General features: G+C 44.4%; 1 protein-coding gene across 1 annotated transcript in view; it reads left to right on the forward strand.

The window, feature by feature from the left end:
* C6H18orf63 (chromosome 6 C18orf63 homolog) overlaps positions 1-12,093 on the forward strand; it is a 237,418-nt gene that overhangs the window by 54,156 nt on the left and 171,169 nt on the right. The gene's annotated exons all lie outside the window — the stretch shown is intronic.

Below are 12,093 nucleotides of genomic sequence, written 5' to 3' on the forward strand. Positions count from 1 at the left end.
TGTGACTGTAACTCAGGTGACTGTGACTGCTGCACATCTGTATGTGGGGTGATCTTGTAAGCTGCTAGATTCATCTCCATACGTCTTGCCATTTGAAGGAGGGTGTCTTGGTCCTTACCAGCTGTAGTTTACATGTGGGCTCTCGGAGACCTGATACAAAGGACTATACCCAGGTTTGTAAGAAAGAGCAATGGGTGTAACTTTGGGGTCAGGAGAACACTGAAATTCTAAAAACTAAGACTCCCTAAAACCCCGGGGAAAGAGAAAAGAGCACAAGAGGGTTTGGAAACTACCAAGCAGCACCCCCTGACTACATCTACACAACTAGGAAAAAGCAGTGGAGCGTATCTACTCTACCTCTCCTGTGCTGACCCTGTAACTGGGGGCCCTGCACTCTCCCTCATCCCGACGGTAGACCTGATGGTTGTCAGGGTCGAGCCTCCAGCGTATCCCTCTCTCCTGTCAGACCCTGCAAACTAAGACACAAAGGATTACTGGGTGCTGCCAACGAAAACCCTAATATATGTCAACTCCTGATGATCAATGTCCCCTTGGGACCACATGAACCTCCACCCTCTCTATCAGGGAACTTTTGTGCAAGATACCAGGTAGGATAACATACAAGTGAGAATATCTCAAACCAGGCTAAGCATCAACTGCCATAGGCAGAAAAATATTCACTGTCCACCAGGACTAATAGTGAGCAGTCTATATGGTCTAGATGCACAAAAACAAACATGCAAAAGTGAAGGGAAAAGGTTTCCACAGGACTATCAGCAATAACCTCTGCTAAGGTTCGTTAGTGGGAACACCAAAAACGGAGTGTGTGTTTCAGGTCCCTATCTCCCCCCTCTGCAGTCCCTGCTATGTCAGCAATAAACAGAGCAGTGACTTTGGCTGCTAAAACAAAAAATAGGGAACTGGGTGTCGGCTGGACTAAAATGGCGTCTAAAGATGAACTATGTAGTGTCTGAGTTAAAACGTCCACTGAAGATAATTACCGATAAGAAACAGCCGCTAAAGGAGGAAGTAGGTGTTGGCCAAAAATGGCGTCTGAAGAGTCCTGGGAGGGAGTGACATGTATTATGACATCTACATTCAGGAGGTATTCAATCTGTCACTGGGAATATGGATTATATAGGGACCTCTGGGCTGAGTAAAACACTGAGTGACAGAAAGAAATCTACATTCAGAACAGGAAATAATGGGGTGGGCTTACGTGGACACAGTGCTCCACAGACAGGTAAAATACACATAGTGTAGTTACTAGATTCAGAATTACTCATCATTACGTACATTCACAGGACACTGAAATAGAAACTAACACTTCCCTTTTTTTTTTTTTTCAATTTCAGCCCTACGGTGTTATACACCAAAAACTGCGTACATTATACATAAAACATCTTCCAGTGTCACTTGGGTGATAAGGTACATGCACTCTCACTGTAAACCTGGCTCCATTACTGGCCAGAAAGAATCCCCATCTTTAATTTGGGTGAGCCCATACAAATCAGTTTTGGTGGCGGGGTGAATCATTGTTAAATCATTGTCATCTTCCTGCCCCCCCTCGGTGTCTTCTGCTGCTCCAGCAACAAATAGGCCAGTGGCCTTGGGACTGAAGATGGCTGGAAAAGGGAACTAGGTGCGGCCCAACCTGAAATGATGTCTGGGCAGGCTAGGGAGGGCGTTTAGTGGGCAGGGGGACAAACTACACAAGTCCAACCCTCTGGGGACGACTTATAAGGAGGGGGGCGTTGTTTCCTAATGGCTTGGCCACTTCCTGAGGTGCCATTTTCTGATCTGGTGCAATATAGAAATATCTACCATCTCTATCCCATTCCTCTTTCCATGCCAATCTTTTAACGTCCTTTGACGTTCTATACCATGCCTCAGCATCCATAAGGAGATCTTTATCTTTCAAGATCCCTCGCTTATTTAACAAAACATCTTTCCATTCCTGCTCCTCTAATCTCCCTTTCTTGGCAGTGATTCCTTCCACCTTCAAGAGCGACTTCATATTTTTAATATTCTTTTTACCTTTTTGCTCGCTTACTAACTCATCTGCCGTTAACTTGACAGGTGTGGACTGATTAGACCCCATGCTTCAAGGGTACACGACCTAAACCTAACACGTCAACCTGGATGTCTGATCTGCCGCAATCCCCTTTCTCTCCTGGACCAGCGACTATACACATCCACAGAATACACAGAATTTCTACCTCAGTCCACAAACCACAACACAAACGGGTTGTCCTACCAGGAAGAAGTGTGGGTAATAGAAACTAAATTCACCCTCACTATCTCTGACTTCATGTACTAGTAACCTCTGTTCACACTATATACACCTTATTTGAACAAATCCGTCCAGAACATCAGTACTCAATGATTAAGCCTATAATGAAGGGTTTTCCCCAGTATATTCAATCCTAGGCAAGAATACACTGACATCCACTAAAACAAGACCAATGAGTACGCATACCACGTTCAACTCACTGCTTAGCAGAAACACCGTACCAGGTAACAGTCAGGGTCAGTCCCCCACTTTTGTAACTTTATACAAGACTGCACCTGTACATAGAAAACCCTTCCAAATCTTCTATCCCCGAAGATCAGGTCCAAGGCCTTATCAAACATCAACTATCGACCGGACTTGTCACACACCAGTGTATCTCGCCGTATACACAGCAGTATACATACAGTATAAACAGCATACTTCAAAGTTTTTTTTTTCCTCTTCACTCAAAGACAGCTCTCACTACATTACATGACACTTCCTCTTTCTGGCAACCATACGAACAAAGCACATAGAACTTCCCGGTTCTCATAACCAGCAAGTACTCCACTTGCTGCAAATAGACAGACATCTCAACAGGTAGACACAGGTCAACACAATGACATAACAATAAGGACACTATATACACCATCCAGGTGGCTGATCCCACCTGCAGATATAACCATATATATCCATATATGCAGCGTATATAACAACTTCCTCATTTTCCCCTGCAGTTTAAGTCAGAGAAAAATAACATAGAACTTCTGCTTTTCTCCTAGAGCAGACAAAAAAACCTCAAACCACATTACATTTCATGTGAATTACAATTGCATTACAGACAGCTTAAGGTGAACCTGACCACCTTGGTGTGAGATCTCTTAGGACGGCTTATCTCATGCGAGATGGCGGTCATTAGGTGTCTAGACTGGGACAGCCCAACCCCCCCCTTCGAAATGCAAGTACACGCATGAGGTTGCAAGGTGAGATCATACAAATGTGCTCACCTGCAGCTGGAGTGCACAATTCTCCACCTCTCGCGTAGTTGCCTTTCGACTGAAGGTGTCAGCACGGCCGTCCGCCATCCAGAGCTCCGTCCTAAGGTTCGTTGGGCGCCAAATGATAAGGCCGTAATTTAGGTTGATGCAATCTAATCATGCATCCCTCTTAAACTGTCTGCAGTCCAAATTATGAGTCACTCGTGGTAGCATGCATAACCACAATCTTTCACAAACACCAGAGAGACGTACTCGGATATGAATAGAAAGTAAGACTGACTTTAATACGGAAGTTGTACGGATATATATAATCTTATTGGCTAGGTGCCAAGAATACGTAACACGTCTCCTATTGGATAAAGTAAAACAGCTTATTCTGTGATATACAATTTACTGTAATGTGCTTGGTTCCTCATTTATATTAAGCAATGTCAGCATGATTCACTGGTCACAAGAATAGCCCAGACTGTCTGTCTGAGTCTTAGGCCAAGAGATATGTGTGGTACAGTTCAAACAACATCTTAAATCCTGTTCTTTATGGATATCTCCATGTAACTCTTATATACTCATAATAATTCATAATCTTGTCCATAACAAATATAGTCAATTAAGTAAAGTTTAAAATGTTTTATTAAAGTTAAAGCAACGTTTAAGAAAATTTGCCCGCAAGGACTTTTGCGTGAACTTTTAAAACATTCTTAGCACCAGGTTATGTGCACTTTACATGGACCATAGGTTATGAACTGGCTATAACCACAAACTCTCGCAGTGTACATAGTTACCTCAGTGGTACCAACCCAGAGTCTGCCTGTTGAGGGGCATGGCTCTGCACCACCAAGGGGGCATGCCTGTTTATGGGGCCTGCTCTCCAACACAAATATGAAGCAGGTACACCTGTTTATGGGGCCTACCCTACGCCACCAGGACAAAGAGGACTGTCGCCAGAATGGTCTGCAATGGACCAAGTCGAGACCAGGTCACCAAAAGGACTGGTGATTACTCCGTATTCGGGTCTTGGGTTAAGGACTCGTGGGTGGTGGGTGGTGGTGGTATGGTACCTGGTATGTTTATATGTAAATATCTCCCCTGTGTGGGAAAATTTGTATTTTGTTTTCTTTTCTTTGCAGCCCCAGGACGTGCTGTCGATAACCAAGGGGGAATGTGGCGCCGCTGACCCGGTCAGGCACCACTGAGTACTGCACCCATGCTGGGACAGTACTTCCAGGTAATCCTAAGGGCCAGAACGAGATGTTTACGCACAGACACCTAGCAACCAGGTCTCCCACACCTTTAGAGGGGACCCTTGGGTAGTCTCCAGAGAGGGCTAGCTTTCAAATCTTTTCAAGGGGAGTAGTGGAGGGGCTGGGAGCTAAAGTGCAGAGGTTGTCAGGAAATGAGTGGAGTGAGCCAGTCTGCTAGTGGTGAGCGGCGGTCGTGAGGCAGTTACGCGCGCTCACACTAGTCAGACCCTGCGCGGTGTATTGACAGTTGGCGGGGGAGAACAGTCACCGAGTCGTCAGAGTAAAGAGGTGCTCCTGGTGACTAGGCATGTCCGGGGAACAGGTCCCTAGAGCAGAATCCAATTTAATGACCTGCTAAACCTGCCGGTGAGGGGAACTACAGGTACCTCACCAACCACACAGAGTCTGATCCTCAGCAGCAACGCAGGGACCCATAAGGAGATAGAGCTTGAAGCCATCTCACCTGGTCCATGCTGCCGGCAAACGGGCCAAACACAGGGGAGAAAAGGCAGTTGCGACTCCCTGGATAGACCCCCATGGTATTTCAAGTCGGGGTTATCCGAACACAGAAGTGCTAGGAAGGCGAGCTAACTGGTTACCCTCAGACTGGCCCGAAGGAGCCCCTGGTCCTACCTGGTTCATCACAGCAACACCCGGGTCAGCTCACAACAACACCTGAGTGAGTAAAAATCAGTTGAAAGACTTTTGGACTCAGCCTGTATTATTCCTGGACCCGCTATCCTACTCACCCGAGCCCCTGGGGCCTGCCTCACTCACGGGAGGCTACATCATCTGGCTTCAGACCCCATCAGCCCCAGATGCTCGTAAAATCTGCAGTGGCAGTCATCCACATCCCTGACCGCAAGCCGTGAGTGGCGTCACGACATATACAAAACTAACAGTACCTGTTGCCATACTGAAGAAGCCCTGTGGCATCCCTAAAGAGGAACAGCATCCCTGGGGCGACACATAGCCGCAACTGCAGAATGGTGATCTCTGGCACAGGATAACATTTTTGTGCAGATGCTACACTTTGATTTCCTGTTATTGCATTTTAAAAAAAAATTTATGGCCACCAAAAAACGTAATTTTGTCGTTTGAAATTTTTTCTCGCCACGCCATGTACCGATCAGATTAATTGATTTGATATTTTGATAGATCCATCTTTTCTGAGAGGGGTAACCCCAAATATGGGTATATATTTTATTTTTTATTTTTTTTTAAACATCTTTTTATTGAATTTTAACCGAATTTCTTTTACAATCTGCTCTTATACAAAGAGCATTTCATTGATGACATTATAATCAAAACAGTCCCGCCCACCCCTCCCCCTGCTCTGCGTGCAACCAGAAGCAACTTAAAATGGTAACTTATGTAATTGGTATGTGTCCATTGAGCAGTTCAAGAAGGTACCAAGAGGTCTGTCCAAACTGAGATTTAAGTCTATCCTTAAGCACTGTAGCCAAGTTAGGTATAAATAAAGACCATGTTTCAAAGAAACGCTTAGTCAGCTACTCCTTATTCGACAGTGCATCCAGCCAGTCCATTTTGAATATGAACATTAGTTTTGTTTGGATAAACGCTAGAGAGGGTGCTTCAGGATTTACCCAGAGATGTAGGATACTTTTCCTAGTGGCCGAGGCCCAAATAGTTAACATTGCCCTGGTACCTCTCGGAAGACTTTGTTGAGCCTCCTCCAACATGTTAAAAATCGCCCACTGTGGTGTCAGAGCAAACTGAATATTGTATGTGTTTTGTAAGACTGAGTGAACGCTTCTCCATACTCCCTGTATCTGAACACAGTCCCATAAGTGGTGAAACAGGTCAGTGTCTCTTATGCCACATTTAGAACAAGAGTATAAGGCATTTGTGTCCATTTTTGATTGAATTTTTGGAGTTTGGAGTAATATATGCTCTATATAGAATCATCAAGGCTATATCTGTGTAGCTACTGGACGACAGAAATTTACGTTGCAACAGCGTGGCTTGTAAAAAATCCTTTACCTCGGACTCTGGCATGTCTACCTTCCATTTTGCTGGACCTGTTGTTTTCCCCTCCCATGTCCAAACTGTACGCAACATTGAATAAACCTGACTAGTCGAGGACGCCTGGCTTCTTGCCCTCCTAAGAAAGTTATCCACACTTCCTCCAAGATCTCCCTTTGGCTTGTCAACAAGATATTTTTGTGCCAAGCTACGCGCCTGAAGAAAAAGAAAAGGCTGACCCACAAAAGCTGGAAATCGGTGTGCCGCCTTCTCGTAAGAAAGCAACGACCAATCAGGCTCCATTAGATCTGCAGCATAAGCACAACCCTGCATTGACAATGTTTCATAAATCCTCGGAGGGCGACCCTGGAGGAATCTCGGATTTCCAATAAAGGGTTGAAATGGGGAACTTGAAGTGTTAGTTTTACCAAGTTTCCTCACCTTCCTCCACGTTTGTATAGTATGCCATAGTGTTGGATGATCCCTAACCTCACTCGGTATTTCCTCGTTCCCTAAATGCAGCAATGCTGTTAACGAGACTTGTGAACATAGCTGTTGTTCCAATTGTACATTGGCAAAGTGAGATACTCCTCGCACCCAGTCCACCACATATCTAAAATTTGCTGCTAGATTATATCTGCCCAGATCTGGAAGATTTATGCCCCCTGCCCCTTTTGGTAATTGAAGCTTGATTAAGCTGATCCTAGTACGCCCCTTGTGCCCCCAAATGAATTTTCCAAAGGATGAATTTAGTAGCTTAATATCTGATTTGCGTAGAAGCAACGGGAGAGTCTGAAATAAGAACATTATTTTGGGGAATGCTACCATTTTAATTAAGTGACATCGGCCCGAAAAGGATATTTTCAGATGTTTCCAAGATTGGAGTAGATGTATTAATGAATTTATAAGAGGCTTATAATTAATTTGATATGGTAACAAGGGGTTTGCTGGGAGCTGAATCCCCAAATATTTAATGGACCTGGTACACCACTGGAAGGGAAATAAGTTGTTATCAATTTTACCCGATTTGTACATTGCCAATGCCTCAGTTTTTTTGTAATTTACCCTGAAGCCTGAGGCCTTTCCAAAATTATTCAATGTGTTCATTATCTCTGGAATCGCTTGAGAGGGATTGGCAATAAACAATAAAATATCATCGGCAAAAGCCAAAAGTTTAATTGTTGTCCCACCGACTCTCATGCCCTGAAATATTGCTAAATTATGTAGGGTCCTCAACATTGGGTCCAGAGCCAAATTAAACAATAAAGGTGACAAGGGACACCCCTGCCTCGTTCCCCTCTGTACCTCAAATGGCTCAGAGAATGTATTATTTATAGATAGTCTGGATTTTGGTTCTGTGTATATCATCTTGACTGCTTCGCAAAACCAGGATCCCGCCTGGCGACATGCCAAAAGATTATGTAAATAGGCCCAAGAGACCCTGTCAAAGGCCTTGTCCGCATCAAGGCTAACTACTATATGTTTGGTACATCTATGCTTCCTACTATAAGAGATAGCCCCAATAGCCGTCCTGATGTTATAGGTGATGGATTTCCCGTGCACGAATCCTGTTTGGAAGGGCAGAATAAGATCTGGAATCACTTGTAATCTACCAGCTAGTATTTTAGTAAAGATTTTAAAATCAGAGTTGAGTAATGAGATGGGTCTGTATCCCTCCACCTGTAGTGGGTCTTTTCCTGGCTTAGGTAATACTATAATGTTTGCCTCATTGAACCTGTCGGGAATTATTCTATCTGTGACTATCTTATTATACACTGCACATAGATGAGGATCGATAGAGGCTCCCAAGATCTTATAATATTCGTTACTAAATCCGTCGGGCCCTGGGCTTTTGGCTAATTTAAGAGTGCCAATAGTTTTTAGTATTTCTGAAATATTTATAGGGGCGTTTAGTACTACTCTTTGTTCCTCTGTCAAGATGGGCGCTACGGTACCATGGATAAAATCAGCTTCCCCGTCAACCTCCCTCGGTTCCGCCTCATACAGCGAGCCAAAGAATGCCCTGAACTCCTCCACTATTTCCTCATCTTTTGTTACCATGGTACCATCTTTCTTTTTAATTTTGTGGATTCTAGTGGTGGTTCTAAAGGGTTTGGTTAAAGAAGCTAGTAATTTCCCAGGTTTGTTGCCCCATTTAAAGTATTTATGTTTCTGATAGTCCAGGTTACTAAGTGCCATCTCATGGGCCAAGGTGTCCGCCGCCTCCTTGGCCTCTAAGAAATGTTGTTTTGTCGTATCCGTGTTGTTATTTTTAAAATCATTATATGCCTGCGTGAGAGGTTTTTGTGCTGATATAGTTTGTTCCAGGAGCTTTTTTCTCTTATGGCTGACATATGATATTATCTGACCTCTTACTACTGCCTTGGAGGCAGCCCAATACAAACCAGCGTCCCCACTATGCTCGTGATTATCATTCTCATAAAAGCTCCAGTAGTTTTGTAAAGAAGCTTTGAAATCCTCAGATTGATATAAATATGAAGGAAACCTCCACCTTCTTTCCCGTAGTATTGTGGTAGATAATAACAAATTAAAAGTAACCGGTGCATGATCCGAAATACAGATGTCTAGGATGTTGGAGGAAAGTAAATGTGGCGTCAGTGCTGGGCTTAGTAGCCAATAGTCAATCCGTGTATGTAAGTCATGGACATGTGAATAAAATGTATAATCTTTATCTATTGGGTGCTGCAGGCGCCATGTGTCTATTAGTCCCAATTGATTGACGAGATATTGCAAACCACTATGGAGCGCCAATAGAGGAGATGGCTGGGGACTTGACCTGTCTAAAATTCCATCATGAGCCTCATTGAAATCTCCGCCTACAATTAAATTAGTCATATCGCAACCTGTGATACTTTCGATCAATCTGGCTCTGAACTGTGGATCAGGAATATTTGGTGCATATATGTTTGCTAAGTTGTAGATAGTGCCCTCTATCTTCACTTTCACCAATAATAATCTCCCCATAGGGTCCTCTGAAACCTCCAGAACTTCATGACTAATATGCTTATTGATCAATATAGCTACCCCTCTTTGTTTTCTCGTAAATGACGCTTCTGCGCATACGGCATATTTTCTGCTGTGAAGAAATGGGTGATTGCCCTTCATCCAGTGTGTTTCCTGTAAGAAGACAATATGGCAATTTAAACGATGTAGATAATTTAAAACTTTTTTCCTCTTGATAGGAGAGTTTAACCCGTTAACATTCCAGGAGCACCAATACAGCGATTTAATCGTGGACACATTTGTGCTCTCTGTGTTAGTCATTTATCCTATTCCAGAAGGAGGAATTAATTGTAAAATTATAAACAACCTATTTGGGTTCCCTCGTCCATCCCAGCGAGTAAACGCGACAACCCATATGAGAGCTAAACTAAAGGTACGCACGCAGAGCCCCCTAACCCCTTCCCATCTAAACAAAAACCTTAATCTAATGGCAATGTCACCTGCCTCTTTGGCAGTCCTGACACTGAAAAAAAAAAGGAAAAACAGAATGAACATCAGAACTGTAGCACAGTGACGTCTCCGATTTAAGTGTCTATGTTGACTGCTGGCGAAGCTCCATTTTCCTGAGGAAGGTAATTTAAAGCCAACTTAGGATCTTCAAAAGTCCAATTCTTTCCCCCTGTAGTGAAGCGTAGAACAGCAGGATACAGTAGACTGAAGCGAATATTTTTTTCCGCCAATAGTTTGCATACTGGATTGAAGGCTTTGCGTCTTGTTGTCAAGGCTGCTGAGTAATCTTGGAACAAAAGCAGTTTAGAGTTATTGTAGGTAAGTGAGCGATTTTTTCTAAATGCTGTCAGCAATCTGATCTTGTCTTGGAAGTCCAGGACCTTAAAAATTACTTGTCTGGGTCTGACCTCTCCATCATTTCGAGGTGGGCCCACTCTGTGGGCCCTTTCAATAGCAATTGGCCCCGACTTTAGATCCAATTTCAAAGCTCCTGGTAGCCATTCTGAAGTGAGTTTCAGTAGATCAGCTTGCCGAACCCATTCAGGGACGCCCACCAACCTTAAATTATTGCGTCTGGACCTGTTTTCAAGATCATCTACCTTGTCCAGCAATACAGCAATGTCCTTATTCCTGCTCTCCAGCATCTCTGAAATTTCCTTTACAGAGTCCTCCATGTCAGAGACCCTCTGCTCCACATCTGTTAGCCTTGAACCCTGGGCATTAACTTGGGTGACTATAACGTCTAATGAAGACTGGAAGGCTGCCAGCCGCCCATCAATCACCGGCATCAAGAGATCCGTGATGGCCTTAGCAGTGTCCTGGGGTGGGTCTGTAGTTGCCTCAGGGGAAGCCCCTGGTGATGGGGGTGCATTTTGGTTTCGTCTTTGCGGTCTAATTCCTTTACTTGGTTGTGTGGCATTGCTCTTACCCACAAATTTATCCATAGTAAGAACTGTAAATATGGAGCTTCTTTAGAGACTGTGGTGACGTCACAATAACATAAGCTTAATTACATCTGTGTGGTAAACTTGGCTGTTTCACAATTATTTCCACGCTGTGTATGAGAGTGTATAGATGTTACTTGAAAAAGACCAGTCAGAAGGGCAGGAGGCAGGCCAGATGACTGATCCCACTTCTTTTTGTTTTTCACCCTCTACTATACTGTCAGTGCTGGTGAAGTGGTGGAGTATGGGTTAATCAAGTTGAGCTGTGATGCACTTCAGGCTTATCTGCCTCTGTTTACTGTTGCAGATTACAGGCCTTGTGCAGCAGCCATATAAGATGAGACCTGCAGGGATGTATCTTCCCCCTCCACAGCCCCCTGTTTATCTCCTGACCTGCTCTCACAGCCGAATGTCTCCAGGGGCTCTCAGCCCCCCCCTCACTCACAGTATCTCAGATGGTGGGCCTGTCCACGGAGCTCTGTGTGACAGGTAAACACAGCGTGCAGTCCTGTTTGCTGAGCTTGCTGCTGCTCAGTGTTTCACTATTTCTTCTGTGGCAGGGAGGGGAGTGTGTGAGAGTTCACTGAAAACTATGGCTGCCGCTGGAAGCACTTCAGTCCCCCTCCCTGTCTCCTTCTGGATGTTAGTGCCCGATATTTAACCCCTCTCTTACCAGATCCCGGGTGCTTTCCGTTTGCAGCGGCACAGCTGCAGGGGGAGCAGGGAGGATGGGCAGCGTTCCTCTGTGCAGCACAGCCCACAGCCTGCAGCCTGGTGCTTTGTGTCAGAGCACTCCTTTCTTTGTGGTGCAGCATACACCTTTCACCCCCGGAGTATCAGGAGAGCCGGGCCTGATGTGCGCCCCTTGTCCTGGCCTTATCCCTGCAGCCTTGAGATGTTAGGATGGGCCTGGATAACGTTTTTGGCCTAGGCTGCTGCAGGAGCTACCTCGTAGCTCCGCCTCCCGGAAGTCATATTTTATTTTATTAACAGTTTTATTTTCAATGGGTCGAATAGGGGGTGATTTGAACTTTTAGGTTTTTTTTAATATTTTAAGACTTTTTTACATTTCTTATGTATTTTACTAGTCCCTCCAGGAGACTTTAGCACTACTCAGTCCAATTAGTTGTTCATTTCTGCTGATCAGAGCAGCATTGCTCTGATCAGCAGAAATGCTG

This window comes from Anomaloglossus baeobatrachus, chromosome 6, assembly GCF_048569485.1.
Source record: "Anomaloglossus baeobatrachus isolate aAnoBae1 chromosome 6, aAnoBae1.hap1, whole genome shotgun sequence".
In the NCBI taxonomy this organism is placed as follows: domain Eukaryota; kingdom Metazoa; phylum Chordata; class Amphibia; order Anura; family Aromobatidae; genus Anomaloglossus; species Anomaloglossus baeobatrachus.